The sequence below is a fragment of the Megalobrama amblycephala genome, linkage group LG20, assembly GCF_018812025.1.
Source record: "Megalobrama amblycephala isolate DHTTF-2021 linkage group LG20, ASM1881202v1, whole genome shotgun sequence".
Lineage (NCBI taxonomy): Eukaryota > Metazoa > Chordata > Actinopteri > Cypriniformes > Xenocyprididae > Megalobrama > Megalobrama amblycephala.
Window position 1 is genome coordinate 17,223,598 of NC_063063.1, and position 21,677 is coordinate 17,245,274.

The following is a 21,677-nucleotide window of genomic DNA, read 5'->3' on the forward strand; positions in this document are numbered from 1 at the left end:
TTCCCCGTCCAGGACTCTTTGGACCGGCAGTGGAAGGTTTCACAGAGCGTTTCACGGCAGCACAGAAGTCTTCTCAAGCGATGAGACATTTCCTGCCCAAACGTTCAAGCTCAGCATCTGCTCCTAGCCGCCCCAGGCCTGCGCCGGCTCAGCAGACGAAACCAGCCCCTTCTGCCTCTCAGGCTGCACCGCCCAAAGAGCACTGCCACCGCTCGTGCTCTGCGAAGCGCACAACCTTCCCGAAACGCCAGGGACCCCGGCCCAAGATCGTGCTGGACCCGGCGCCTCAGAAGTCGTCCTGATCAGCCAGAAAAGAAGAGGATCGGGGCATGTCTCGCCACGGCCGGACCACCCCGAAAGCTCGCTCGCACATGCTCCCCTCCGCCTCGTTTATCGCTGGGCGCGGGACAAATGCAACCTGCAGTAACAGGGCCCACACTTGCTGCGTCCTCAACAACCGCCGTTATCACAGGCGACCCAATTTTTACACACTCCTCAAAAGAGCTTATTTCCTCTTCCTACCATACCGATGTGCGACCCCCTTCTAAGCGGGTCGCCATCCGATGTCATTCTACCCTTGCTGCCCGGGTCGAGGCTTGGCGAGCCATCCCCGATGTATCAAGTTGGATTCTGAGAACCATAAGCCTAGGCTACTCGCTCCAGTTTGCCAGAAGGCCCCCGCGCTTTGGCGGGGTGATTCAAACTACGGTACAACCGGACGACGCTCATGTCCTCCGGGCCGAGGTTTTAACTCTTCTGAGAAAAGGCGCTATAGAATTAGTGCCTCCCTCACAGAGCGAGTCGGGCTTCTACAGCCGTTACTTCCTGGTTCCAAAGAAAGACGGCGGTCTCAGACCAATTCTGGACCTCAGACTTCTGAAACCTTTCCCTCATGAAGCGAAAGTTCAAAGTACTAACGCTGAAACAGATCCTCGCACAAGTATGTCACGGGGACTGGTTCTGCTCGCTGGACCTGAAAGATGCTTACTTTCATATCCAGATAGCCCCAAACACAGGCGATTCTTGAGATTCGCGTTCGAAGGTGTGGCTTACCAGTATACGGTCCTTCCCTTCGGGTTGTCCCTAGCTCCTCGCACTTTCACGAAGTGCATGAACGCTGCGCTCTCCCCTCTCAGACAGATGGGTATACGCGTTCTGAACTATCTCGACGACTGGCTCATCCTAGCCAGCTCGCGGTCAGAGTTGGAGCACCACAGATCCGTGCTTCTCAGCCACCTGCAGTGTCTGGGTCTCAGGGTCAATTTAGCCAAGAGCTCGCTGCTTCCCACTCAACGTATCTCGTTCCTGGGTGCAGTTCTCGACTCTGTCAGTATGACGGCAGTAGTCTCGTCAGAGCGCGCTCTGACCATTCAGCAGCTCGCGGCCTCCGTCAAGAACAAAGCTTACCTCCCTCTGAAGCTGTTCCAGAGGTTGCTAGGGCTGATGGCTTCCGCCTCCCTGGTGCTGCAGCTAGGCCTGCTACGAATGCGGCCTCTTCAGTACTGGCTGAAATTTCGGGTCCCTCCTCACGCATGGCGGCACGGCCGCTTGCGCCTCAAGGTCAATCAGGCCTGCGTAGCAGCCCTGAGGCCCTGGACGAACCCCTCTTGGTTCAGTCTTGGAGTACCCCTACAGGCGGTGTCACGGAGGACGGTGCTTTCCACAGATGCGTCCAACCTGGGTTGGGGCGCTCTGTGCGAGGGCAGTCCGGCCTTCGGCTCGTGGTCCCACGAGGAAAGCCATCTGCACATCAACTGCCTCGAGATGCTGGCAGTGATTTGAGCCCTACAGGCCTTTCAGGCTCATTTGACGGATCGCCACGTCTTAGTCCAATCGGACAGCATGACTGTGGTGTCATATATCAACAGCCAAGGAGGTCTTTCATCCAGCCGCCTATGCGCCCTGGCGAAACGACTGCTAGAATGGGCTTCTTCACGGGTTCGGTCGCTCAGAGCGACCCACATTCCCGGAAAGAACAACCTGGGAGCAGACATGCTGTCCCGGAGCAACGTCCCCTCAGACGGGTGGACGCTCCATCCCCAGATAGTTCGCACCATTTGGGAGTTATTCGGGAAGGCAGAGGTAGACCTCTTCGCCTCTCAAGACAGCTCTCATTGCCCAATTTATTTTTCGAAGAAGGAAGATGCGCTGGCCCACTCTTGGCCCAACACCCTTCTCTACGCTTTTCCCCCGGTCGCTCTGATCCCCCAGGTGATCAGGCGTGTCAGGGAAGACAGACACAGAGTTCTGTTAGTGGCCCCGCTCTGGAGGTGCCAAATTTGGACCTCGGAGCTATTCAGGCTTTCCACGAAAGCCCCCTGGCCGATTCCTCTGAGACGGGACCTCCTCTCTCAGGCGAACGGAACAATCTGGCACCCACGGCCGGAGCTGTGGGCTCTGCACCTGTGGTCTCTCGACGGGAGCCTTCTGGCCTCCCCGAGAATGTGCTAAATACCATTTCACATGCTAGAGCCCCGTCCACTAGACGCCTCTATGCTCAGAAATGGGCGGTCTTTGTTAGCTGGTGTTCTACACGCAGCATAGACCCTGAGGAATGCGACGTAGCCGATATACTGTCCTTCCTCCAGGAGCGCCTGGACGCGGGGCGAGCCCCCTCCACGCTCAAAGTATACGTAGCAGCCATCGCAGTGTTTCACGCTCCTATTGCTGGCCAGTCTGTAGGTCGGAACAACCTCGTTGTTAGGTTTCTAAGAGGTTCCAGGCGGTTGCATCCACCACAGGACCCCTACGGTTCCTTCCTGGGATCTCCATTTGGTCCTCAGAGCTCTAAAGGGCCCGCCCTTTGAGCCACTGCGCCAAGCAGACCTTAGGCCCCTGACGCTTAAAACCGCCCTGCTTCTTGCACTGGCGTCGATCAAGCGTGTTGGCGATTTGCAGGCCCTTTCTGTTAGCCCTGCATGCCTCGAGTTCGGGCCAGACGACTCCAAAGTCGTGCTGAAACCTAAGGTGGGCTACGTTCCCAAGGTGCTCTCTACACCTTTCAGATCGCAGGTCATTTCGCTCTCTGCGTTTCCCCCTATGCCGGGCGATCAGGAGCAAGAATTACTTTGCCCTGTCAGGGCACTGCGCATCTACATTGAACGATCACAACCCTTCCGGCAGTCTGATCAGCTCTTTGTTTGCTTTGGCGGCCGCACCAAAGGGTTTCCGGTCTCAAAGCAACGTCTTTCGCGTTGGATTGTCGACGCTATCACGCTCTGTTATTCCTCGGTGGGGACCCCTTGCCCCATAGGAGTAAGAGCCCACTCCACTAGGGGTATGGCCTCATCTTGGGCCTGGTCCAGTGGAATTTCCATTAAAGACATTTGTGAGGCGGCCGGCTGGTCCTCGCTGTCCACTTTTGCCAGATTTGATCAGTTGGACATTCCGACCTTACAGGCTCGGGTCCTCTCGGCGTAATTATGCAGCCATCATAGTTCTGCGTTTTACGCAAAACCCGGGAGTCTCTCCCTCGTAGTGCAAGGGTTACGGCGGCTTCGGCCTTCTCACTTGACACTCGGTCCCCTCGCGGTGTCCGGTCAAGTCCAGTCGTTCCCCAGCAGTGGCACGGCGTGGTTGAATTCGTTCCCCCATACGCAGTACGAGTGAAGTATCGAAAGGGAACTTATCGGTTACTAACGTAACCTCGGTTCCCTGAGATACGGAACGAGTACTGCGTTACTTGCCGTGCCACTAGGCTGCGGCTCAGTGTCGTCGCTTCAGTCGATATGGCCTGAGTTGCCTATGGCGAAATGCTCACTTATATAGGGCCTTTCCCCGCCCATTTCGGCGGGAAAGTTCACGCACTTTGTCGCCATAGGCTGCGCAGCAAAGCCGCGCCGTCATTGGTTCAACGACTTGCAATGAGTGAACCAATGATGATGCAGCTGCACTGCGTTATTGAAAAGGCTTCAGTAGCGGGGAAAAAGGGAGACTTTTCCCCCCATACGCAGTACTCGTTCCGTATCTCAGGGAACCGAGGTTATGTTAGTAACCGATAAGTTTTCTGAAGGTGCCCCAAAATAAAATCACCTTAAAATCCCTGTTAACACCTAATTTGGCACACACCTCGTCAAAACCATATATATATATATATATATATATGTATATAATATACAACATTTTTATTTCAATATTTACTTCAGTATTTTGAAGTACTGTATTTCGGTTTATATCAGGATCGCGCGCTGTCTGAGGCGTCTTTGTGTGCGAGCCGATTTGTTGACATCAGCATGAGTTTGAAAATCACATTTCATTGGTTCAGACTCATGCCATCAAAAAGTCGCTATGAATATTCACAAAGTTGGAATGTTGTGCCTTAAAACGATACCAAACTTGGACTAATGAGGAAGTTGCTGAGGGGAAGTGTGAGTTCAAATGGAAAAAGGAAAGGTACTCCTCTCAGTAAACATAAAAATAAAGATACTTTTAGATGTTTAATTGCTGTTTGAAGCATTTGTATCGACTTGTTTTGCCTGAGGCTCGTAATTAGCCCATGCACATTCCGACTCATTTTGCCAGCACAGGTCGTATATATATAGCACACTTATTTTGAAAAAGGCAGTATTTTCAAGTTTCAGACAGAGCCCATGTGTTTCTTGTATGAGATCTATATCCTCAAAGACATGATCTGTACTGTCAAAACCCATTTAGTGATTCGTGCCATAGGCTTTATTTAAAGAACATCAAACAACTACATTGAAAGTGTTTTGAAACATGGACTGACTTATGGTAATGCGTTGGTGCAAAGCTTTGTACATTACATTGCGTGTCAATCCTAAAAACCATGAACATGTCTTGGGATCAACAGACTTTTAAGATGAACTCATTTGAGGTTTGAAGGTTTTTTTGTACCATCATCTGGTTCAGTTTGTAGCACAGTCTCCCTCTGTCCCACCTCCCCCGGTCCCATATGATACTCCCTCTGTTGTAAGGTCTACTAATGACATCACAGCACACATCTTGATAGACGTCAAACATTTTTCACCACAACCAGGCTCAGATGGCACAACTAATGGTCTCCATATGAAGCATGCAAAGAAAATGGGGGTTGGGGGAAGGGGTATAGGGCTTTGCTGAGCAGAACAAACCGTGAGAATCCCAATAAAACCTGTGTGCGACATGTAACATATCCCACCAAGTGTAATCCAATGAGATTGATGTATTGAGATTGATGTACATTTCTGATTGGTAGAATTTGGTGGGCTATTTGTTTATTGTGCAAATAGTATTTAGATGAAATCATAAAAGTTAGAAGAAATCAGTGGTGTTACCACAGCCAATAATGCAATTATAATGTTATTATGACTTTACCCTGTCATCCTCTCTTTGTTTCGATAACCCTGTGGTTCACATTGGCAGTGATTAAATCATTGAAGGCCACTGAATCACTGTGCTGTTGGTTTCTTGTAGGCATTCCTATTCTGCCACAGTATCCAACTGTATCTGGCTGGCGGTGAGTCACTTGGCGCTTTCACATATGCAGGCTTTTTGGGGCTTTTAATGACATTTTCTCATCTAGAAGTCATGTCTTAAAGGGTTAGTTCACCCAAAAATGAAAATTATGTCATTAATGACTCACCCTCATGTCGTTCCAAACCCGTAAGACCTCCGTTCATCTTCGGAACACAGTTTAAGATATTTTAGATTTAGTCCGAGAGCTTTCTGTCCATCCATTGAAAGTGTATGTACGGGTATACTGTCCATGTCCAGAAATGTAATAAAAACATCATCAAAGTAGTCCATGTGACATCAGTGGGTTAGTTAGAAGTTTTTGAAGCATCTAAAATACATTTTGGTCCAAAAATAACAAAAACTACGACTTCATTCAGCATTGTCTTCTCTTCCGGGTCTGTTGTTCATCCGGGTTCACGACTCGGGTTCAGTGAACCGCAGCGCACTGCTGACGTAAGACGCTGCTGACGTGTTATCTGGTGCGCCAGAGTTTCGTTTACAGTCTGAGGGAGACGTACGCTGTATTCAAGCTATTTTTTAAAATGGTGCGTAAGTGTGCATGTCGCGGATGTCCTAATCGCCAAAAACAACGACGTAAAAGTGCATTACCAACGCGGGATTCAGTGGAATCAATTCAGTGGAATCAATTCAATGGAATCAATTCAATGGAAAAGATTCCGGAAGAGAATACAATGCTGAATAAAGTCGCATTTTTTATTATTTTTGGACCAAAATCTATATAAGATGCTTCAAAAACTTCTAACTAACCCACTGATGTCACATGGGCTACTTTGATGATGTTTTTATTACCTTTCTGGACATGGACAGTATACTTCACACACATTTTCAATGGATGGACAGAAAACTCACGGACTAAATCTAAAATATCTTAAACTGTGTTCCGAAGATGAACGGAGGTCTTACGGGTTTGAAACGACATGAGGGTGAGTCATTAATTACATAATTTTCATTTTTGGGTGAACTAACCCTTTAAGAGAGAAATTGCAATAAAAAGTTATGTATTGATGTTACATGTGAACAAATTGTAAGGGCAATGCCAATTCTTATTGAAAATGAATGATGTCACATCGCGTTGCCGCTGCAAATCGCTGAGACAGACATGCCTAGTTCTCGAATGTAGTTCACTTCACTTTCACGCTATCATGTTGGCGATGAACTCAAGAACCAATGAGGTTTTTCTGTCGTTTCTTCTCCTCCGCCGTCTTCTCCTTATATGGTGTTGAGCGCGCTCATTCAGAGTTGTGCTTATGTAAACAAACAGACATTCTCGCTGACGCGCCTAATTCGAATGGGTGGGAATAACTACTCAAGTGTCTGTATTTTCTCCACAAAAAGCTATCGGATGAATTTGGAAGACTTGAAATAGGACAACGCTTTATTTTAGGGTCTTTTAACTAGTTGCTTATTAGCATGCATATTACTAGAATATTGGCTAATCCTAATCCTAAATTATAGTATTGTAATTTTCCCTTTCATATCGCTCCTTCAAAGCAGTGTCATGCTTTATTTAATTCATTTTACAATAGAATAAAAGGCATTTTTATATTAAATCTTATGTATTTTACTCACTGCTCATCTTGTGGCCTCCAGCATCATTCTTCCTTGGTTTCTCACTTCCTCCTGGATCTTTCAAGAGCTCCAGGGAGAGTGTATGAAAATCTCTTTCCTCTCTGTTTCTTCCTGCAATCCTTTTCCCAATTATGTTGTGTTCAGTCATCCAAAGGCCACAGTTCCCCAGAGTTTACTGGCTTGATTCAAGTGTTTGGTTAAATAAATGACATAATCACTGCTTAAGAAACCGGTCAACCAGTGAATTTTGACATAGTCATCAAGGCAATTTAATGAAATAAAAATGAATTTATTCAGAATAAAAGAGTAAACGGGGGTCATAGGGGTCTGGTAAAAACACACAAGGAAGTTTTTCAGCAGTTCTCCCATGCAAATATGCAATTCCGTCCAACAAAATTTAACAAAAACATAATTATACACCAAGTCCACAGTTTCAGACTGGCATTAGGGTTTAAAATGACTGTTGTTGATAGTCAAAAGCCACATACAAACAGTGTTTTCAATAATTTAGTTGTTAAAATGTCATGTTCCCAATATAGCTAAATATGTGTGGGTGTTTGCTTTTATACATAGTATCATTTATGTTTGATAACACAAGCCTGAGGCCTGGATACCATGTACCTCATTCATCACAAGCAGCATTCATCAAGCGTAAGACAGCAGATGCTGGCAAAAAAATATGTGTAAAATATTGATGCCATTTTCCTTTTTAATGGTTAGCAAATACACTTTACTAAAAGCACAACAGTTGCCGTAAGATTGTCAATTTACACCTCAAAAAGGATGTGCATTCTCCACAGATGTGAAATTCGTAATATCTTTATAAACCCATATCTCTTTTTATTATTCATCTGTAATGTTTTCTTTTTGCATTTATCCAGATGCCACCTATATATTATTTCACAGCATTCCTCTATTTCATCTTTCTTGCGACATAGATGGTATTACAGAACTAGTATTCTGACTGTAGAATTTGTCATTAAGAGTCTCTGCAGCTGGACAAATGATCTCAGATTACTTCATTTTCAGACTATGGCAGGAGATTAGCTTTTTTCTACAAAACATGAAAACCTTTCTCTCTAGGTTCTTGAATATGCTAACTAAAAACTTCAGAGGGCATAAGGAGGTTGAGGAAAAAAAGAGAAGAAAAAATAGAGGTAAGAAGGGAGGAAAATAGCTGAGGTTTGTAGAGTGTACAGCTGGAAAGCACTGCAGCAGAAGCCAAATGAGTTAATTGTATACTGCTCTTGGCTATCTTGTACATTGTAATCACTGCATTGGGAACTCCCCATGCTTCTGCAACAGAACATTTGTTTCCTCTGGGACAAATATGAGATCTGTTGAGGCTGCTGTGGCATGTGCGTAGCTGGGTTGACCCTGCATTGAAATATGTTCCTCCATCAATCCTATTTTTAGTTAGCGGTAGTTGTATAATGTACAGACACACAGCTTGGCCATATCCCTGTGTATGGCTGGATTAAAAAAAAAAAAAAAAAAAACTCATTCCATATCAGTCAACACATTTTAAATTAATTTTATTGCTGTCTGTTTCGTCTGGAGACCCTCCAGTTCCTGGAGGAGCTGAGATGTTTGAGAGTGCTGCTTAATGCAGATGCAGTCTATCTGTCAACAGATATAGCTGTGTGTAAGTGCGGTGATTTTTTTTAACGCAATGCTACCTGAATGTGCGCACACACATGCACTTAAGGGTCCATCTACAATATACAGCTGCCTCGATCAGTTCTCATAACAGTGTTCAAACAGCCCTAGTTTTAAAAATAGCTGCAGTCTAATAAAAGCAGTTGAATTGAACTGGTAGGTCAGGGAGGTGAGGTGAAGAAAGAGGAGAAGGGTGGGCAGAACAGGGGGTGACTTGCTCAAGTAAACATATACTCGCTTGAAATAGTTTTTTATAGAATTACTAGAGAGAAGAGACGTGACTGAATTTCCAGCTGATATGGGTGGCTCTTCAGGTCCAAGGCCTTGTTTACAGGCCGTTAGATGCATCCAGATGGTGTAAGTGTTAGCTGATGTCCAGGCCGAGATGGAATTTACCAACTTATTTGGAGACTTAAATATGGCGAAATGTAGAGTACTACATTCTTATTGATTGCTAAAAGCCTTCATATTAAATAAACAAACATGCAGGGGGAAGATGGCGCATGTGTTGTAATTTTAGCTGTGTCCCAAATTATGCACTACACATTCTGTACTCTGCCCTAGAATGCATGAATTGTAGAATGTGCTGTCTCATATGGAACATTTCTCATTTTTAATGTGTCCTACATTCAGGTACTCATAGTGTACTGCAGATTCCATGTACTGCAACCTAATCATGTCTTATTCCAAAACATTTAAATATACCATTCAAATGTTTGTTGGTCAGGAAGGTATATATTTTTAAAGAAATTAATGCTTTTATTCAGCAAGAATAAATAAAAAGAAATTGCCATTCAACTTTGCTATCACAGGAATAAATTACATTTTAAAATATATTGAAATAGAAAACAGTTATTTAAAATTGTAATATAGGCCTATGTTGTTGTTTTACTGTATTTTTGATCAAATATTAAATGCAGCCTTGGTGAGCATAAGAAACAAAACTTCAAAGCACTTCAAAAACATATATATATATATATATATATATATATATATATATATATATATATATATATAAAAATCCTACTGACCCCCAAAATTTGAACGGTATATGTGTATCTCAAAATGAGAATATTTGATTCAGGACAGATGGAGAGAGATACTCGCTTCCTCTGTGAGTTAAAGTTAAAGCAGAGCCGATCTCGCTGCTAGCTGCTGGACAGCAGATAAATATTTGAAGAGAAATGAAAGAAGGAGGCCTATGCCAAGTCCAGGGTAAAGTAAGCTTTCCAAATATTTAAGGAGTTCTACAGTGAAAACACTCCTCTCACTTCAAATAAAATGCCTGGAGAGCTTGCTCTAATAAAAGCTCAGGAGGATTATTTATTTTTGAACCGAGAGTTTGGATTCATGAGAAATAGGGCAATGAATGTGATTGTGTTATTCATTAACCCACAATAACTGGGCTTCATTAGTGTCGCCACAGCAGCTGCATCCACTAGGGGGTGGTCTCATGTCACAGGACCTACAGGCAAAGAAAACAGAAGTTGTTTTTATGGCATGCAAATGCTTATTCTTTTTACCTTGATGATCTATATTTACTTTTTATCACACCCTACTATATACACAACACGTTTTTTTGCTTTGTGCTTCAGAGCAATCAACCTAATCTGTGCATCAGAGTGTGGGCCTGGCTATGATATGCTGCCTGGTGCTGACTGCTGGTGGGGTGAGGTAGAACCATCCCTCTAACTAAGCATACTTAAGCAACCGAAGGCCCTCCAGAGCCTCACATTCTGTGACCACTGCCCACGGGGGTCTTCTAATCGTCCCAGTAATCGCCATAAACTCAACAAAGCAGGCGCCCTGCTGTGGAACGTTCCGGAGACGTGTGTTATCTGAGAGCGTGGTGCTGGACAGCCAGCTGACTCTGACAAACACAGCAGCGTTCTTCTGCCAATGCAGGGTCAGAGTCTCACCCAAGACAGGAAGAGCACTGCAGAAACACATTCTCAGCTTCTTATGCTTATGGTTATCATAAGGATAATCTCCTCTATATATCTTAGATATATCATCACTGTTATCAAGTTTCTTCTTTTAGTTCAAACTGGACAAAATAGACAGTTTACTCAGCTGTTATTATATTATGTTTAATCATGACAGACACTTTTATCCAAAGTTACCTAATGTATACTCAGAATATATTATCAGTATGTTTCATGTGAATCGACTACAGGGACTATACTGTACTATACTATACCTTAGTCAGGGTAGTGCCATATTTAATATTTGACAAGAATGAAAATGAGGCTGTGAGGGACAGAAGTACAGTGTCTTCAATGGATTGTATTGTGTTTTAACAACATACCACTTGTTTAGCTGACCAAACATCTTTCCAAAAGACTTTCAGTAGACAAAAACTTCATAAACCAGTTTTGAAAGTTGTACATTTTGATAAGATAAGTCTATTCCTCATAGGCTAATTTTCATCCGTGGCTTACCCTGATTAAGGTGTATAGTATACTACTGTATTTTGTACTGTACTGTACTTTACCACACCACTTGAAATTAATTGCACTATACTACAGTATACTACATACTACATATACTACTACATAGTACAATATTAATCCCAGAAAAGCATACACAGTAGATAAAAAGATATACAATGTATAGCTTAAAGGTGATTTCTGAGAAACCCTGTTGAAAGTGGATCAGGCTGAGCACCAAAACACACTTGTAGCCAATCATCAGTAAGGGGTGTATACACTCATGAATTTGGGGGCGGAGCTATCAAGATAGTGGTGTGATCCTTTTGGGTAGGGGAGTGTTTGTTTTGGTGGTTTCAAAAATCAACAGTGTTTCTCAGAAATCGCTTACTGCACCTGTAATATAGGCTGCTACAGGCAGCACAGGAGATCAGATGGAGAAGATTAAAATATATATATTTATATAAGAGTAGCTTTAGTTTTGATTGAATATGATTGTAGAATGATTGATTTGATTGAGGTTTTTACCATCTCTGCCTGCCCCCATAAAACACACTTATTGTATAAGCAATGTCAGCCCAGTACTACTTTAAAAAAGCTCCATACATCTGGAAATGATTGGTTTTGTCTAAGGCTTTTATTGTAAAGCCAGAAATGTGTGAAGCACCACTTTCATAAGTATCTCCTTTAAAATTAGTAGATGGTTACTTTTTATCAAATCAAAAGGTAAAACATTTCTTTATTTCTGTTCAAACAACAATTGTTCTTACAAGTGCATACTTAGTATTTTTGTCCATACAATAGAAGTCAATTTTCACCAAAACTGTTTGTTACCAACATTATTCAGAATATCCAAGTGTTTCACAAAAGAAGCCATACAGGTTTTGAATGAAATAAAGTTAAGTAAGTGTTAACAGAATATTAATTTTTGGGTGAACTATCCCTTTAAAGCTTAAAGCTGAGGTTTGAGCTCCTCGCCAAAGCTGCATATGTCGAACCCATCTGTTAAATGTTATAGATGCCACTAGAGCTAAAGAGGAAACAGTTTATTGGCTGTAAAATGCAGGTGATAGAAGCTCAGTTGAGAAGTTGACGTGGGATATAACAGCACCCTCAAATACCTTCAGCCTAATGTAGCGTAATGCAGCCTGTCAGTGAAATGGATAGTTTGACAGTCTTTCTCCGATCAAAGCTGACCTCTTCTCCATATCTTGCCTCACTGTGACTAGAGAGAGGACTCACAGAAACAAAGCAGAGTTACATTAAAATCCTTGTTGTGAGGTTAAATAGGCATCCATAATATAAATACCATATCAGTTATCGGCCGATAGTAGAGTTTTTTTTTTTTTTTTTTTGTATTATTGTAGAATTTATTGCATTGTTTTGTATTGTTTCATATTGTAGTGATGTGATGCCTGAATTTACTTGTAGCATTTAAAACAATTGTTTTTTTGTTTTGTTTTTTGCTAGTTTTTAGTGTTTTAATTTTAATTTATTTAGACAAAATAGAACAGAATTTTATTATTGAACATTTAACAGATATCAGCCATAACATGAAAATAATTTATATTAACTTATATTTAAAGGATTGGTTCACTTCAGAATTAAAATTTCCTGATAATTTACTCACCCCCATGTCATCCAAGATGTTTGTCTTTCTTTCTTCAGTCAAAAAGAAATTAAGGTTTTTGAGGAAAACTTTCCAGGATTTTTCTCCATATTGTGGACTTCACTGGGGTACAAATAGCAAAACGATCAGCCATTTTCTAAAAAAAAAAAAAAATTTTAAATATACTTTTTAACCACAAATGCTCATCTTGCATTAGCTCTGCGATGTGCCATGCATTACGCAATCACTTTGGAAAGGTCACATGTGACGTAGGCGGAAGTACTGATCCAGTATCTACAAAGCAAAAGTGCAAAGACTAAGTCAAACGGCCTTTACAAAAAAAGGTTAAAACACAGATGTTGGACGATTTTGAAGTTGGAGGAGAAAATGAGTTTTTCGCCCTACTGCGGTACTTCCACCTTTCCAATTCCAATTCCAGTAATTACGTAATGCATGGTGCATCACAGAGCAGTGCAAGATGAGCATTCGTGGTTAAAAAGTATATAAATTTGTATTTGTTTTTAGAAAATGACAGATCGTTTCAATAGATAAGACCCTTATTCCTCATCTGGGATCATGTAGAGCACTTTGAAGCTGCATCCAGTGAAGTCCATTATGGAGAAAAATACTGGAATGTTTTCCTCAAAAAACTTTAATTTCTCTAACTGAAGAAAGAAAGACATGAACGTCTTGGATGACATGAAATGGAAGTTGTGATAGTCTTTTCTTTTCGATTATTATGTAAGTCCAAATGAAGAGAAAATGTAGGATGGGACTTGTCCATTGAGAATTGCTTGGATTGGATTGTTGTGGATTGCTATTGCTGCAGTCTCATGTGAGTGATAGGTTGTTCTGCCCTAGGCCTGGTGCCCACGTCATCAGAGAATAGAAGAAATGTCGTTGTAAGAGGAAGCGTTGTAATTATGAGCACACAAAATTGTCTATTTTTATTCTCCAAAAATGATCAAAAATAATCTGTTAAGATATAACTAAAACAAATAAATATATGTGAAGATTTAAGTCTTATGTCTTTCACTCTCTGCTGCTTCCTGACCTCTTATCTCACTAACCACTCCAGGACCCCCCACTGTTCATCTCCTTCAGAAACAGGAAAGACCCTTCTCGTCAGCTCCAAGCTCTCCCCTCACCTCTGTATCTCTGCCATCTTCCCACAACTTTGTCAAAAGATGAACGTCACCTCTCTGGAAGGCTAATGTAAAAGATTCTGGAGTGGGGGGTGGTGTTCATCTGTGTTGATGGTTTTACACCAGTGCTTTGCTATGGCTAGTTTCATATATCCTTTCCAGTGTTGAGGGATGAGTCCTGTGAGGGGAAATGACCCTGCTGCTAGCTAAGCTAGCACTGGTTGCTCAGCAGGAGCACCTGGAGAGGGCAGGGGGCACTGGGGAAAGGGTCAATGACACCGCTCTCAGAGCAGTTTCCTGTGTTCTTAAACATCTGCAGCCCACTGGGGTTACATCACTCAGCGTCATCTGCAGCTGTCAACCCCAGCACACCAGCTTCCCCAATGTGCCCGGATCCTGCTCCTGACCCCCTTCCTGCCTGCCCCACACCACTCTGTGCGTCTGTACCACTCCTCCCCCACAACCCCAGAGATAAACAGCGGCGAGTCAGATTACCCAGAGTCCCCAGTCCTCTGAAGCAGCCCATTCACAGGCCTCTGGATAGCGATAAGAGGATGAATCACAGCACTGTTCTGAGTGCTTTGTGGAAGCCGTGCCGCTCAATCTAAGAGGCTCTCTTTGTGTGTTGATGCTTCAGCTGTGTGTGTGTGTATCTGTGTCCATGTGTTTCAGAAGTTAGTATGTGTGTGCACTGGCAGCAGGACTATTTCTTGTATATTTAAAGGGTTAGTTCACCCAAAAATTAAAATTATGTCATTAATGACTCACCCTCATGTCGTTCCAAACCCGTAAGACCTCCGTTCATCTTCGGAACACAGTTTAAGATATTTTAGATTTAGTCCGAGAGCTTTCTGTCCCTCCATTGAAAATGTATGTACGGTATACTGTCTTCTCTTCTGGGTCTGTTGTCAATCCGCATTCACGACTCCGCAGTGACGCTGCTTGTGACAGCGGTTGCTGCTGTGCTGCTTGTTATTTTTGGACCAAAATGTATTTTCGATGCTTCAACAAATAACCCACTGATGTCACATGGACTACTTTGTTGATGTTTTTATTACCTTTCTGGACATGGACAGTATACCGTACATACATTTTCAATGGAGGGACAGAAAGCTCTCGGACTAAATCTAAAATATCTTAAACTGTGTTCCGAAGATGAACGGAGGTCTTACGGGTTTGGAACGACATGAGGGTGAGTCATTAATGACATAATTTTCATTTTTGGGTGAACTAACCCTTTAAGGCCAAGATGAGTGACTCTTGAAACTGTAACAAATGACCTGGGACAGAATGATCTGACTGGTCTGTACAAGAACATACTGAGCATGCAGGGCTCAACAATTAGGATGGTCTGCTGGACAGGAGACAGTTTGGGAGAATTTCAGGCCAGTCTATGGAACTGGCACCTGCTCTTTAGTAACAGTGCTGCACTGACATTGAAAACATTAATTGATCTTACATGCATTTTAAGTCTTGCAAATTTGAACATTAGGTTTCCTGTCATGTATTTTACATTGTTGTTACAATGGTTGCTAAAATAGCAAAAATGACATTTAATAGTCCTGAAAGCATCAGTAAGAATGCGCTGAAAACGGCAAACCAATGCCATTTGATTTTCAGCAAAAGTCTGTTTATGCATTCATAGAGCATGTAAAGACAAAAATAATAATTTTAATGTACAAAACTTGCAAAAAATTGTTTAAAAAAGGCTACTTCAGACAGCACAGAAAGTCAGATTTCATATTGTAATGGCTGATGCTGAATCCCATTCAGCCAGCCACCAGAGGGAGCCCTCTCCCGTGTACTAGTCATGGACCTCTTCTTCACTGCTCATTTCCTGTTTGTCTAATTCTAATTTCCATGTGTACTTTTCAAAGTATTGCCAGTTTTACTGCCCTACCCAGCGTTTACCATTGCCTGTTGTTCATGTTGCTTGTAATGACTATTGTGCCTGTTTACTGGATATCGTTTCTTGGATTACTGTTTTCATTGTGTTACCTGTGTTTTGATCTTCGGCCTGCCTTTCAACTACGTCTCATTGCATCACAATTTGGATTTGTCTGCTCTGTTTATTTTCGATAAACTTCCACATGTGGATTCTAAACCTGCCCCTATGTTGAATATAACTCACAGAATATAACTCCAGGCCAGAGTACAACTACTTACAACTGCTCAAGGGATATTAGGAACAGCTCGAAAATGTACAAGCTGCCAACAAACTTTCCCATCTACTCAAGCTCACCCGGTAAAAGTTGCACTTCCTAATAAATTCTATGGCTCCGCTGAGAAATGCAGGGGGTTTCTACACCAGTGAAGAATTTATTTCTCTAGTCAAACTGAGTTATTTGTTCAACAATCTTAGAAGTGTGCACTTATGATGTTCCTACTTACCAGAAAAGATTTAAACTGGGCCATAGCTGTTTGGGAGAAAGATTCAAACATCCTTTTATTATTTTGTTAAACAAGTTAAAGTGGTGTTCGAATATCCAGCTGGGGGTAAATGTGTTTCTGTTCAGCTGCTTCACTCACACCAGGACCATCGATCAGCAGCTGAGTATGCTATCACAATCAGAACTCTAATGACTTAGAGTGGCTGGAACAAAGTAATTTCACTGTTTGTCATTATCCTTGGCCATCCATGACTAGCTGTTCATGATCCATCCATCTTCTGGAACCAGGGTGAACTTGAACAATGGTCAGATTACTGTCAAGCTAATTGTCTTCATGTCACTGTTTCCATGCCATGTCTCACTACTAGCATTGAGAGCCCATAGGTCTCTAAAGAAATCAAGATTTCCAGTGAGTACCAAGAATTTGTACCAAGGTATTTAGTAAAACCAGGCCAACCCAGTTACCACCTCATCGTCCATGGGACATGCCATATGGTTTTGCCAATGCACCAGCAGTTTTTGTGTCATTGCTTATATTGACAATTTCCTTAAAGCACATCAAAACAGTCCTCTCACACCTCCAACAACATCAACTGTATGTGAAAGCTGGTAAATGTGAGTCTCACACAACCCAGACTACATTTCTCGGCTATAATATCTGTCACCAAGGAGTTGAGATGGATGTGTCAAAAATCCAGGCAGTGACTGAGTGGCCCAATCCTAACACAGTCATGGAGCTCCAACGATTCCTGAGCTTTGCCAGTTTCTACTGCATGGTTTTACGAAATTATAGTCTCATTGCAGCCCCTCTCATGTCTCTCCTCAATCTTCCAAATTTCCATAGACAGATGCTGCATAAAAAGCCTGCAAGTCCCTTAAGAACAGTTTTACAACTGCCCCTATTCTTAAACATCCAGATCCCAATCTCCCCTTTGTGGTAGACGTAGATGCTTCAGATTGTGGGATCGGGCAGTCCGGTCACAGTGCCATGGTAAACCAGGCAAGCTTTACTCATTTCTTTTTTAGCTTTCTTTTCTAGAAAACTGAATGCAGCTGAATGGAACTACCATGTGGGTCATAAAGTCTTACTCTCCACAAAGGCAGCTTTAGAGGAGTGGCACCACTGGCTAGAGGGAACTTATCATCCATTTCAAGTAATCACAGATCATATCATATATCAATATCATATTGATATATCAAGAGACTCAATCCTCACCAAGCACACTGGTCATTGTTTTTCACACGCTTCCAATTCACTGTCACTTACTGTCCAGGCAGCAGGAACAGCAAGGCGACACTCTCTCTAGAAGGTATGATCTACCTCATGCCGACCACATGATGATCCCATTCTATCACCATCTGTCATCATTGTCCCCATCAGCTAAGACAATATGTAAGAAATCCAGAGAGCACAACAGACGGACCCTGTACCACCAGAATGCTCAAAAAACAAACACTATGTACCTCAAGCACTATGTCAGGGAACCATTCAGTGGATACCCACCTTTCTTACCATTGAACACCCAGGTATTCACAGGACAATCTCACTGGTGCTAAACTCATTCTGGTGATCATCACCATCTGTCCGTAGACTTCATCACTGATCTGCCCAACTCCTACGGATTTACTACATTACTGGTAATCATTGATTGATTCTCCAAGACATGCAGATTGAAACCCATGAAAGGTTTACGCACTGCAATGGAGACTGCTAACGCTTTGTTCCACCAAGGCTTCAGGTTGCACAGCCTGCCAAAAGGCGTCTCGATCAAGGACCCCAGTTTACCTCCAGAGTCTGACAGGTCTTCTGCAAACAACTCTCTTCAAGGTATCATCCACAGGCTAACAGACAGATGGAGAGATCTAACCAGGAGATTGGCAGATACCTCAGGTCCTATTGTAGTTGGAAGTAACAAAAGTGGAGCTACTTCCTTCCATGGACTGAATATGCACAGAACTCTCTCACTCATTTCTCAGCTTGACTCATTCCATTCCAGTGTGTGTTGGGCTACCAACCTCCAATGTTTGTGAACCCTCTACGGTGCCAGCGGTGAATTACTGGATCAGGCATAGTGAGGGGGTGAGGGACAGAGTACACGACAGGCTACAACAAACCATACATGCCCAGAGGATTCAGACAGATAAGCAAAGACGTTCCCACCCTGACTATCAACCTGGTCAAAGGGTCTGGTTGTCCACAAGTGAACACAAGCTCTGGCTGCCCTGCAGGAAGCTCAGCCCTTGGTATGTTGGTCCTTTCAAAATATTACATCAGATCAACCTGTAATGGTCTGGGTGTATATTCTTTTAAGACCCATGTTTGGGATTTCCACTGGGCCCTGCATTCACACAGAGTTGGACAGAGACTGATATATGCTTTGCCATTCTGTATTCGTTTTTGCGTTTTCCTCTAAATTAAATATATCAGTTCAAGGTAACTCCTTCCTTTCATGTCTCCCTCCTGAAACTGATCCACCCAGCATCTGGCCCTGTTACCACGGATCCTGAACCACCACCTCCGTTGGAGATTGATGGAGTGCCGGCCTACATGGTGAAAGAGATCCAGGACTCTAGACATAGAGGGGACCAGATGGCGGACCAGTACCTGGTGGACTGGGAGGGCTACGGACCAGAGGAGTGATCGTGGGTACCTGCCAGTGACATACTGGACTCTTCACTGATCCACGACTTTCACCAAGCACACCCTGTCTGCCCAGCACCATGACATAGGGGACGCCCCAGCCATCGAATCTCATTCAGCCAGGCCACCAGAGGGAGCCCTCTTCTGAGTACTAGTCATGGGCCTGTTCTTCACTGCTCATTTCCTGTTTGTGTCATGTACTTACAGTACATGTACATGTGGTCGACTACATCTCATTGCCTCACGATTTGGATTTGTCTGCTCTGTTTATTTTCAGTAACCTTCTGCATATGGATTGTAAGCCTGACTCCATGTCTAATCTGTCACACACACACTCACACACACACACACACACACACACACATATATATATGTATAATGAAAAAGAAAATAATTTCTAGCTATTATAAAAATGAAAAAGAAATTGAGAAATCTCATTTTTTGTTGTTGTTGTTGTTGTTTTTCTATTAGACATTGTTGTCTTTCCTGATCCAAGTCAAATGACTGGCTAAAGATATGACTTACAGATAAGTAGTTAAAATGCCCTAGGGCCAGAAGGTCATAAGCAACACCCACGGGGTTGGCTAGTGCCTCATGCAAAAAGTATCAAACCTATCCTATGATAATTTGACCATTTGCGTGTGTAATCACATTACACACACTCCAGAAAAAAACCCATAAATACACAAATAGTGTAACAAAACTTCATTGTGTCCATATATTGAGTAACGTTACCACTTTGTTTTTGAAATTTGCATTGGGTAGGTTGTTTTGATAAGGCAAAACACACAACCAGTTGTTCGCCATCAACTGTGGTGAGTTAAATAAAGTTCGAGCTAGGTGCAGGGTCTAGACAGACATTAGGTTTTGCCCTGTCATTCCATCTTTAACGTTTTATGAGCCTCTGTTGGGACCGCTGGCTTGTGCGGCCATAAACTAGCAACCTGCATTTCACTCTCGAATGTGCACTTGGCAGAGATAGACAGCTTGTGGCCGGATGGGAACTCTATTTACAGATGCTCTGTCAGCCCAGACCATATTCAAAATGTTGGATTTCCCCTCTTGCACTGGATTGCTATGTTTGTAATCAAGTTACTCATCCACATGGCTGGAGTCATTGGCATTTAGTCATAACGGTTCAATTTGTTGGACTTTTTATTGTATGATTTTTATCATAATTTTATTGTATGATGTTTATTACATCAACAGTTGGAAATCAATAGTTTGACCATGATAGAAATTGATAACATTTATCTTTTCCTTAGCCTCTTTATAGGAAATGGACAATTGAAATTTGAAGCCTGATCCTTTGTACTAAAAGGGAGGTGAATTTGTACCATAATCAGCAGGTAATTATGAGTCAATTGTCATGAATTGGCAGGATGAGCAGAAAACCTAATTATAACTTTAGTAAATCTCCATCTTAGCTGCGATTCCACACCCTGTCACACCTGATTTTGATTCTCAGGGGTACGCCAGCCTCGGGTAACCCCACTCACCCATCTTCTGTTTGAATAAAATGAAGGGTTAAGCTCATCATTCAACCTGACACAGATGGGAACAGCATCTGTGCTCAAATCTCATGTATGTCCAAAAGTACAGCTATTATAGCCATTGAGTGGGTGTGGTGTGTGAACTGTTCCGGAGTTGCTGTTATCACTCCAAGGTAGCTCTTTCATGGTTCATGGTTATGTTTGATGTTTTATTAGTTGTAGGTTTCATTGAAGTACCAACACTGTCTCAAATTTACTGCTAAAATGACCCTAAAACTCTTTTACATCTAAAACTCTTTTAGATGTAAAAATCTTGGGGGGTGGGGGGATTGGGATCAACAGATATCAACAAAAGTCTTGATTTGATCTTAGTTTGCTAGGAGAAACAGTTAAGATGTCAGAGATCTCATTTGAATTTTATAATTTTATGAATCAAATTCCGGACCATAACTATTACAGCAGACACAACAAACCTGATAATAGATCAGCATAAAAAGATAATTTCTCTTTTATGCACAGGCCCTGTGCCACAGAACTGGCAAAGCCCACTTTGGAAAATAGTTTCCACAAGATGACTCCCATGGGTTTATAAATAAAGCACATACTGAGTGAGTTACTCATAATCTCCTCCATGAAAAATCAATCTGACTTGTTTGGAGAGAAGTTGTGTGGGGGTAATAGAATATTGTAAACCATGCTAACTTGTGACAACTGTCAGAGTGACAATCTCTCTCTGACTTTCAGCTTTTGTAAATCTAGGGTTATTTTTAGTCTAAGCCATAGTGATGAAGGACATATGGACAGCTGCAGAGAAGAATGATTCTGCTGATGGTTTTCCTATTCAATTTGAGATGTTATGATTTGGAATCATTAAAGAAATATTTCAACAGCATCTTTGACACAGATACTTTTGATCGCTATTTTCTTTTGAACGTTCTCGATACTGATTCTTGAGATCAATCTCTTATGCTGACACACTTCTGCGGTCGAATACAGCAGCATGACAAAAGAAGCCATATTTTACCTAAGTTTGCAGTTCAAATTGAATGCCTGTGAAACAATAGGGGGAAAATTGAGCTTTCCTCATCATGATAGCAGTGTAGTTGTAATAATGCAAAAAATGTTTAAAAAAAATACTCTTTAGAATTTACGGCAATAGCTGAGAGAGGATTTGTTTCATATGTAAGCAAAATTGTTACTGAAATACCCAAATGAATCTGAATCAAACTGAATTGAAATTAGAATTAAATTGAATCAAATAAGAAAA